This window comes from Canis lupus, chromosome 30 (genome assembly GCF_011100685.1).
Source record: "Canis lupus familiaris isolate Mischka breed German Shepherd chromosome 30, alternate assembly UU_Cfam_GSD_1.0, whole genome shotgun sequence".
Classification (NCBI taxonomy): domain Eukaryota; kingdom Metazoa; phylum Chordata; class Mammalia; order Carnivora; family Canidae; genus Canis; species Canis lupus.
Window position 1 is genome coordinate 148,591 of NC_049251.1, and position 9,410 is coordinate 158,000.

General features: G+C 40.9%; 1 pseudogene; it reads left to right on the forward strand.

Moving 5' to 3' along the window:
• The first annotated feature begins 6,077 nt into the window (after window positions 1-6,077).
• On the forward strand, window positions 6,078-8,881 carry LOC119877753 (annotated as a pseudogene).
• Window positions 8,882-9,410: the final 529 nt, after the last annotated feature.

The window sequence follows — 9,410 nt, forward strand, 5'->3', positions numbered from 1 at the left end:
AAAAGAAAAGAATAGAATAGAATGGAACAGAATAGAAAAGAATAGAATAGAATAGAACAGAATAGAAAAGAATAGAATAGAAAAGAATAGAATAGAATAGAAAATAGAATAGAATAAAATATAAATGAATAGAATAGAAAAGAATATCATAGAATAGAAAAGAATATAAAGGAATAGAATAGAATAGAACTGAATAGGATAAAAAAGAATACAATAGAACAGAATAGAATAGAAAAGTATCGAATAGAATAGAATAGAAAAGAATGGAAAAAAATAGTAGAGAATAGAAAAGAATAGAGTACAATAGAATAGAAAAGAGTAGAATAGAATAGATAAGTATAGAATAGAATGGAAAAGAATAGAATAGAATAGATTAGAATAGAAAGGAATAGAAGAGAATAGAGTAGAAAGAAAATAATAGAATAGAATAGAAAAAAATAGAAAGGAATAGAAAAGAAGAATAGAGTAGAATAGCAAAGAATACAAAGGAATAGAATAGAATAGAATTGAAAAGAATAGAATACAATACAAAAGAAAAGAATAGAATAGAGAAACATAGAATGGAATAGAATAGAATAGAATAGAATAGAGAGAAAAGAATAGAATAGAAAAGAATAGAATAGAGAAGAATAGAATGGAATAGAATAGAATAGAATAGAATAGAATAGAAAAGAATAAAATAGAATAGCAAAGAATAGAATAGAATAATAGAATAGAAAAGAACAGAATAGAGTAGTATAGAACAGAAAAGAATAGAATAGATTAGAATAGAATAGGAAAGAATAGAATAGATTAGAATAGAATAGAAAAGAATAGAGAAGAATGGAATAGAAAAGAATAGCAAAGAATAGAAAGTAATAGAAAAGGATAGAAAAGAATAGAATAGATTAGAATAGAATAGAAAAGAAAGAATAGAAAAGAATAGAATAGAATAGAAAATAGAATAGAATAGAAAAGAATAGAATAGAGTAGAGTAGAGTAGAATAGAATAGAAAACAATAGAATAGAATGCTATAATTTAATTCGGGACATATTTAGATACAGTACCAATACATTTCTACTTTTTATGAAAGGAATATTTCTAGGTAACTGGCATTTTCTACATAGCTCTGTGTCTTTTCTTGGCCTTATTAACTAACAAGAACTGTTTTATTCTCAGTGGACTCTATATGGATGAGTACCTTGTTGTCTTTTAATATATTTGTCTCCACTTTTTCCTGTACATTTTTGTTTTGTAATTTTTGACATGTACCCTTATGATCATTAAGTATTTTTAAGTAATAAAATAGTATTTGTTAAAAAAAGTCTCTTACTCTGAGCTTTGGTTTCCTCATTTGTAAAATGAGGATAATAATATATTCTTCACCTCAGCAACATAGTTATGGACCTGTCTCCTCAGGCAGGGGAAACAAAAGCAGAAATGAACTCCTGGGACTACAGCATAATTAAAAGATTTTGCACAGCAAAGGAAATCATAAACAAAATGAAAAGGCAATCCAATGACTGGGAGAAGATATTGGTAAATGACATATCTGATAAGGGATTAATATCCAAAATATATATACAGAACTTATACAACAACAAAAGAAAACAAAACAAATAATCTGATAAAAAATGGGCAGAGGACCTGAACAGACATTTCTCCAAAGACATATAGGTGGCCAACAGACACATGAGAAGATTCTCAACATCACTCATCATCAAAGAAGTGCAATCTGGACTACTATGAGATATCACCTCACACCTGTCAGAATGGCTAAAATAAAAAAAAGACAAGAAATAAGTGTTGAAATACTATATATACTATATTATATAGTATACTATATACTATAATACTATTCTTTTCCATTCTATTCTATTCTATTCTATTCTATTCTATTCTATTCTATTCTATTCTATTCTATTCTACTCTACTCTATTTTATTCCATTCCATTCCATTCTATTCTTTCTATTCTATTCTATTCTATTCTATTCTATTCTATTCTATTCTTTTCTATTCATTTCTATTTTATTCTATTTTCTATTCTATTCTATTCTTTTCTATTCTGTTCTATTCTTTTCTCTTCTATTCTATTCTTTTCCATTCTATTATTTTCTATTCTTATAGAATTATAAGGGAATACTATGAAAGATTATACGCTAACAAACTGGGAGACCTGGAAGAAATGGACAAATCCCTAGAAATGTGCAAATGAGCAAAACTGAAATAGGAAGAAATAGAAAATGTGAACAGACCCATAATTAGCAAAGGAATTGAATCAGCAAGGCACCTGGGTGCCTCAATGGTTGAGCATCTGCTTTGGCTCAGGTTATGATCCTGGGGGCCTGGGGGATCAAGTCCCACAACAGGCTCTCCGCATGGAGCCTCATTTTCCCTCTGCCTATACTTCTGCCTCTCTGTGTCTCTCATGAATATATAAAATCTTTAAAAAAGAAAAAATATAAAAAGATGAGAAAGGACCCAAAAAATCACAAATGAGAAAAGAGAAATAACAACCAACACTAGAAAAATACAAACGATTATAAGAGAACATTATGAAAAATTATATGCCAGCAACCTAGAACCTGGAAGAAACAGATCAATTCCTAGAAATATATAACATAGCAAAAATGAAAAAGGAAGAAATAAGAAACTTGAACACACAGATAACCAGCAAAGAAATTGAAACAGCAATAAAAAATCTCCCAACAGGAGATGCTTAGATCAATAGAACAGAATGGAAAGCCAAAACAAGATACAAACCTGTAACTCTATGATTCATTAATCGACAACAAGGAAGGAAGGAATATCCAATGGCACAAAGACAGTCTCTTCAACAAACCCTAACCCTGACCCCAGGATAAGAACAAATGGTGCTGGGAAAACCAGGCAGCCACATGCAGAAGAATGAAACTGAACCACTGTCTTACATCATATATATAAAAAATAAATTCAAAATGGATGAAAGACCTAAATGTGAGACCTGAAACCATAAAAAGAAGAAAAGACAGGCAGCAAAGTCTTTGACATTGGCCATTGGATCTTCTTTCTTGATATGCTTCTGAGGCGAGGGAAACAAAAGCAAAGATGCTATTGGGACTTCATCAAATTGAAAAGCTTCCGCAAAGTGAAGGAAACAACCAAAGCTCAAAGGCAACATACAAAATGAGAGAAGATATTTGTAAAGAACACATCCAATAAAGAGTTAGTATCCAAATACATAAAGCAAATATAAATCTTAGCATCCTAAACACAAATTATCCAACTGCAGATGGGCAAAAGACATGAATGGACTTTGTCTCTGACAAGACATCCAGATGGCCGCCAGACACACGGAAAGACACTCAGCGTCATCAGGGAAATGCAAACCAAAACCACAATGAGATGTCACCTGACAGCCGTCAGAATGGCTAAAATTAACAACACAAGAAACAACAGGTGTTGGTGAGGTTATGGAGAAGGTGGAGCCCCCTTACACTCCTGGTGGGCATGTGAACAGGTGCAGCCACTGTGGAAAACAGTGTGGAGGGTCCTCAAGAAGATAAAAAGTAGAGCTACCCTAAGGTTCCAAAACTGCACAGCTAGGTATTTACCCCGAGGATACAAAAGTAGTTTAGTAGATTCGAAGAGGGACACGCAGCCCAGTGTTTGTAGCAGCGTTATCAACAACAGCCAAACTGTGGATACAGCCCAGATGTCCATTGACAGATGAATGGGCAGAGACGATGTGGTAAATATACACACTGCGACATCACTCAGTCATCAGAAGGGATGAAATGAAGCCATTTACAATGACGTGGGAGAAGTGGAAAGGACTTATGCTCAATGAACTCAGTCAGTCAAAGAAAGACAGATACCAAACACCATACAATTGCATTCACATGTGAATTTTAAGTAACCAAACAAACTGGCAAGGGGGCGGAGGGAGGGGGGATGAGAGAAGCAAACCAAGAAACACACTCTTAACCACAGAGAAAAAACTAATAAATACCAGAGGAAGGTGGGGGGGGATGGGGAATCAGGGGATGGGGATAGTGGAGGGCACCTGTGACCAGTACCAGGCGTTGTATCCAAGGGTTGATTCAGTATGTGGTAAACCTGAAACTATATCATACTGTGTTTACAAATAGGAATTCAAGTAAAACTTTAAAATAATTGGTAGTATTGATGAATCATGTGCGCACAAGAGATAAAATCAGAAAGGCAACTGAAAATCCAAATATAGAGTATTTAGAGCCACAAATCCCCTCCTTAGCTCAGCTCAGGAGAAGCCTGCTATGTCTATTCTCACCCCAGCAGAAGCCTGGATTTTGATTCTCTGGGGAGGCCACTGACTTGGTGGAGTCAGGCTATCTTTGAACCCAAAACCTAAAAGAATGCATAAGACTAAACAGCCAAAGATACTAGGAGTCCCAGTGCAGGCACATGCCAAGACCCAAACTCTAACCATACACAGACATAACCCTAACCCTACACTTAAGCCTAATGTTAACCTAACCCTTAAACAAGACCTATCACTAATCAAAAACCAAACGCAAACCCCAAGACCGAAACACATTCACTGAACCTTCCTGCCAACCCTCACCCTAGCTCCTAAACCTATTCTAAACCCTTAACCCTGACCCCTACCTTAAATCTAACCCTAACTCTAACCTCTAACCCTAACCTTAACTTAATGTACTCAAATCCTGTTCCTAACCTTAACCTGTACCCTACCCTAACCCTCTAATACTAACCTTATCTCATACCCCAAACTGTACCCTAACCCCTACCCTAAAACTAACCCCTAACCCACTTCCTAACCCTATCTCATACCCTTTTCCAAAACCGTACCCTGATCCTGACCCTGACCTGACCCTAACCCCTAACCAAACACTAACCCTAACCCTCGCCCTAACCCTAAACCTAGCCCTAACTTTAACCCTAACCCCTAACCCTAACTGCAAACCTAAGCCCAAACCTAACTCTAACCATAACCCTAACCCCAACTCCAAACCTCCAGCCCTAATCCCCAATGCCTAAACCCTAACCCTAACTCTAAATCCTGTCCCTAACACTAACCCCTTTCCCTAACCCCTAACCCCCATCCTAACTCCTAACCACTCACCCTTACCCTTATCCCTCACCCTAACCTCTAATCCGTAACCATAAGCATAATCACTAACCCCTAACATCTAACCTAGCCCTAACCACCAACTGCCTCCCCTCCCCTGACCCTACCATTCATTCTACCCATTCACTTACCCTGTGGTTCTGAGGAGTCCCTTCTGATGTGGACGTGGCCCCCAACGGCACCTCCAGAGTCTTCCAGGGGGTCCTCAGGAAGCTGGGCTCCTGTGAGTGCGGACATGGCCCCACGTGTTCCTGAGTCATAGTCAGCGGGTCCTGAGGACACCAGATCTCCTGTCACTGTGGACTATGCCTCACATCCTCTGGAAGCCTCACAGCAGGTCCTCAGGAGGCCGGGGGCTCCTGTCAGCCTGGACATAGCCCCACGTCCCCCCGAAAACTCACCGTGGGTCCTGAGGAGGCTGTGGGCTCCTGTCAGCATAGACGCAGCCCCATATGTCCCGAAGCCACAGTGCAGGTCCTGAGGAGGACGGGTGTCCTGTCAGTGTTGACGTGGCCCCACATTTTCCTCAAGCCTCACCATAAGACCTGAGGAGGCTGGGGGCTCCTGTCAGCATGGATGTGGCCCCAAATCTTCCCAAACCTTCACAGTGGGACCTGAGGAGGCCGGAGACTCCTGTCAGTGTGGATGCGGCACCCACATCTTTCTTACGCCTCACCACAAGCCCTGACAAGGCTGGGGTCTTCTGTCCGCATGGACGCATCCCCATATTTCCCAAACTCTACACTGGGGGTCCTGAGGAGGTCAGCGTCCTGTTGTGTGGACGTGGCCCCACATGGCCTCCCGAAGCGTCACCGCAGGTTCTGAGGAGGCCGGGGCTCCTGTCACCGTGGATGCGGCCCCCATCTTCCAGAAGCCTCAACTTATGTCGTGAGGGGCCCGGGAGCTCCTGCCAGAGTGGACCCAGTGCCACATCTTCCTGAAGCCTCCCCGTGGGTCCTGAGGAGACCGGGGCTCCTGTCGGCATGAACGCGGCCCAATGTCCCCCTGAAGCCTCACCGCGGGTCCTGAGGAGGCTGGGGCTCATCAGCGTGGACGCCTCCCCACGTCCTCCTCAGGCCTCCCCAGCACAGGCCGGCTCTGGTAAGTGCAGTTGGACAATGCCTACTGCGCAAGGGCGCCCCCTGGGCGTGGCCTGGGCTCGGGCGCCCCCTGCGGGATGCTCTGGCGCTGCAGGAGGCCATGCAGGAGGCGGCGCCCCCACACGGGGCCGCACCTGCCTCCTTCCAGGCTCCAGCTGAGGTCTGTGAGCTTCAGAAACGTCTCACTGAAACGGAGCCCAACACCCGGCTTCCCCAGAAATACTTAAGGACAATGAATGGAGCCCACAGGACGCGAAATGAAATGTGGACTAAACTTTTACCACGTCCTGCAAAACTCACTCAACCCTCTTCCACTGTGGGCGGGACCTGGTGCAGCCGCCCTGGAAACAGTGTGGAGGCTCCTCAGGAAGTTACAAATAGAGCCGCCCTGCGACCCGCAGGTGCACGGCCTGGAGCTCACTCCGAAGATACAGATGCAGTGAGACTCGGGACACCTGCACCCCAATGTCCACAGCAGCAGGGTCCACAGTAGCCACACTGTGGGAGGAGCCTCGGTGCCCTCGGGCAGCTGATGGATAAAGAGGATGGGAGATAGATGATGGTCATAGATGATAGATAGATAGATTGATAGATGGATGATAAGAATGGTGATCCAACATCACTATTATTCTAATGGGAGTTAACATCATCATTACCGCTCTATACTCACTCTATATGTTAATCACTACACAACGTGGTAAATATTCTCACCATATCAAAAATATTAAACCATCATTCACACGAGAAAATACCCTAATAACTCTGCATCTACTGCCTCTACTCCTTCTATCCCTTAATCCTAAAATTATCCTCGGCCCCATCTACTGTAAGCATAGTTTAACAAAAACATTAGATTGTGAATCTAATAATAAAAGCTCAAACCTTTTTGCTTACCGAAAGAGTACTGCAAGAACTGCTAATTCATGCTCCCATGTATAAAAACATGGCTTTTTCAACTTTTATAGGATAGAAGTAATCCATTGGTCTTAGGAACCAAAAAATTGGTGCAACTCCAGATAAAAGTAATAAATATATTTACTTCATGCATAATCACAGCCCTAATTATTCTTACTTTACCTATCATTTTAACCTCTACTAAACTCTACAAAAATAAGCTATACCCATACTATGTAAAAACCGCTACTTCTTACGCATTCATAATCAGCATAATCCCCACAATAATATTTATCTACTCAGGACAGGAAACAGTTGTTTCAAACTGACATTGAATAACAATCCAGACTATAAAACTATCCATAAGCTTCAAATTAGATTACTTCTCAATAATCTTTGTACCTGTAGCCCTTTTTGTCACGTGGTCTATCATAGAATTTTCTATATGGTACATACACTCTGATCCCTATATTAACCGATTTTTCAAGTACCTTCTCTTATTCCTCATTACTATAATAATCTTAGTTACTGCAAACAACATATTTCAACTATTCATTGGCTGAGAGGGAGTCAGCATCATATCATTCCTACTTATTGGATGATGGTACGGCCGAACTGATGCAAACACAGCCGCCCTACAAGCCGTCCTCTATAACCGTATTGGAGACGTAGGCTTCGTTATAACTATAGCATGATTTCTATTAAACTTAAACACATGAGACCTTCAACAAATCTTCATTACAACAAACAATAATTTTAATTTACCACTGCTTGGCCTACTACTAGCAGCTACTGGTAAATCTGCCCAATTCGGCTTACATCCATGACTCCCCTCAGCCATGGAAGGCCCCACCCCTGTATCAGCTCTACTTCACTCAAGCACAATAGTTGTAGCAGGAGTATTTCTTCTCATCCGCTTTCACCCACTAATAGAGCATAATCAAACTATTCAAACCCTCACCCTATGCTTAGGAGCTATTACTACACTATTCACTGCAATTTGCGCCCTCACACAAAACGATATCAAAAAAATCGTAGCATTCTCTACCTCAAGTCAACTAGGCCTAATAATAGTAACAATTGGCATTAATCAACCTTACCTGGCCTTCTTACACATCTGCACTCACGCATTTTTTAAAGCCATGTTATTCATATGTTCAGGGTCAATTATTCACAGCCTAAATGATGAACAGGATATTCGAAAAATAGGCGGTCTATTTAAAGTCCTCCCCTTCACCACAACTTCTCTGATTGTCGGAAGCCTCGCATTAACAGGTATACCTTTTCTTACAGGATTCTACTCCAAAGACCTAATCATCGAGTCCGCTAACACGTCGAATACCAACGCCTGAGCCCTCTTAATTACACTCGTTGCCACATCCCTAACCGCTGCCTATAGCACCCGAATTATATTCTTTGCACTACTAGGCCAGCCCCGCTTCTCCCCTATAATCCTTATCAACGAGAACAATCCTCTCCTAATTAACTCTATTAAACGACTCCTTATCGGAAGTGTGTTTGCAGGATACATTATCTCCCACAGCATCACACCCACTACCATCCCACAGATAACTATGCCTCATTATCTAAAAATAATAGCCCTTGCAGTAACTCTCTTGGGTTTCATCCTGACACTAGAACTAAACCTTACTATACAGGGGCTTAAATTTAATTACTCTTCTAATTACTTTAAATTCTCTAGGCTCCTTGGCTATTATCCAACCTCAGCTATCAAAGAGAAGGAAATATTGCTATTTGCAATGACGTCGATAGAACTAGTGGGATCATGTTAAGTAAAATAAGTCAGTCAGGAAAGAAAATTACCATATGGTTTCATTCCTAGGTGAAATTAAAGAAGCACAGCAGATGGGCATCTGTGAAGGGAAGGAAAAACAAATAAGATGAAAACAGACATGGAGGAAAAAGAGACTCAATCACAGGAAACAAACTGAGGGTCGCTGGAGGGGAGGGGAGTGGAGGGACAGGGTAACTGGTAGAGGGGCATGAAGGAGGGCACGTGATGTCATGAGCTCTGGTGTTATTTCCAACTGGTGAATCCCTGAATTCTACCTCTGAAAGTATAATACACTATACTGTTAATTAATTGGGTTTAAATTAAATTATGTTTAAAAAGTCAGTTGACGGTATTGGAGTGCATTTTCTTCCAGGCTCTCTATTCTGCTCCTTCAGCTTATGCCAGAACCACACCCCTGTGGGTTTGGTTTGTTTAAGTAGGCTCCATGCCTCGTCCACAGCCCAGCACAGGGCTAGAACTCATGACCCCGAGATCAAGACCAAGGGTGAAGTCAGGAGTCAGATGCT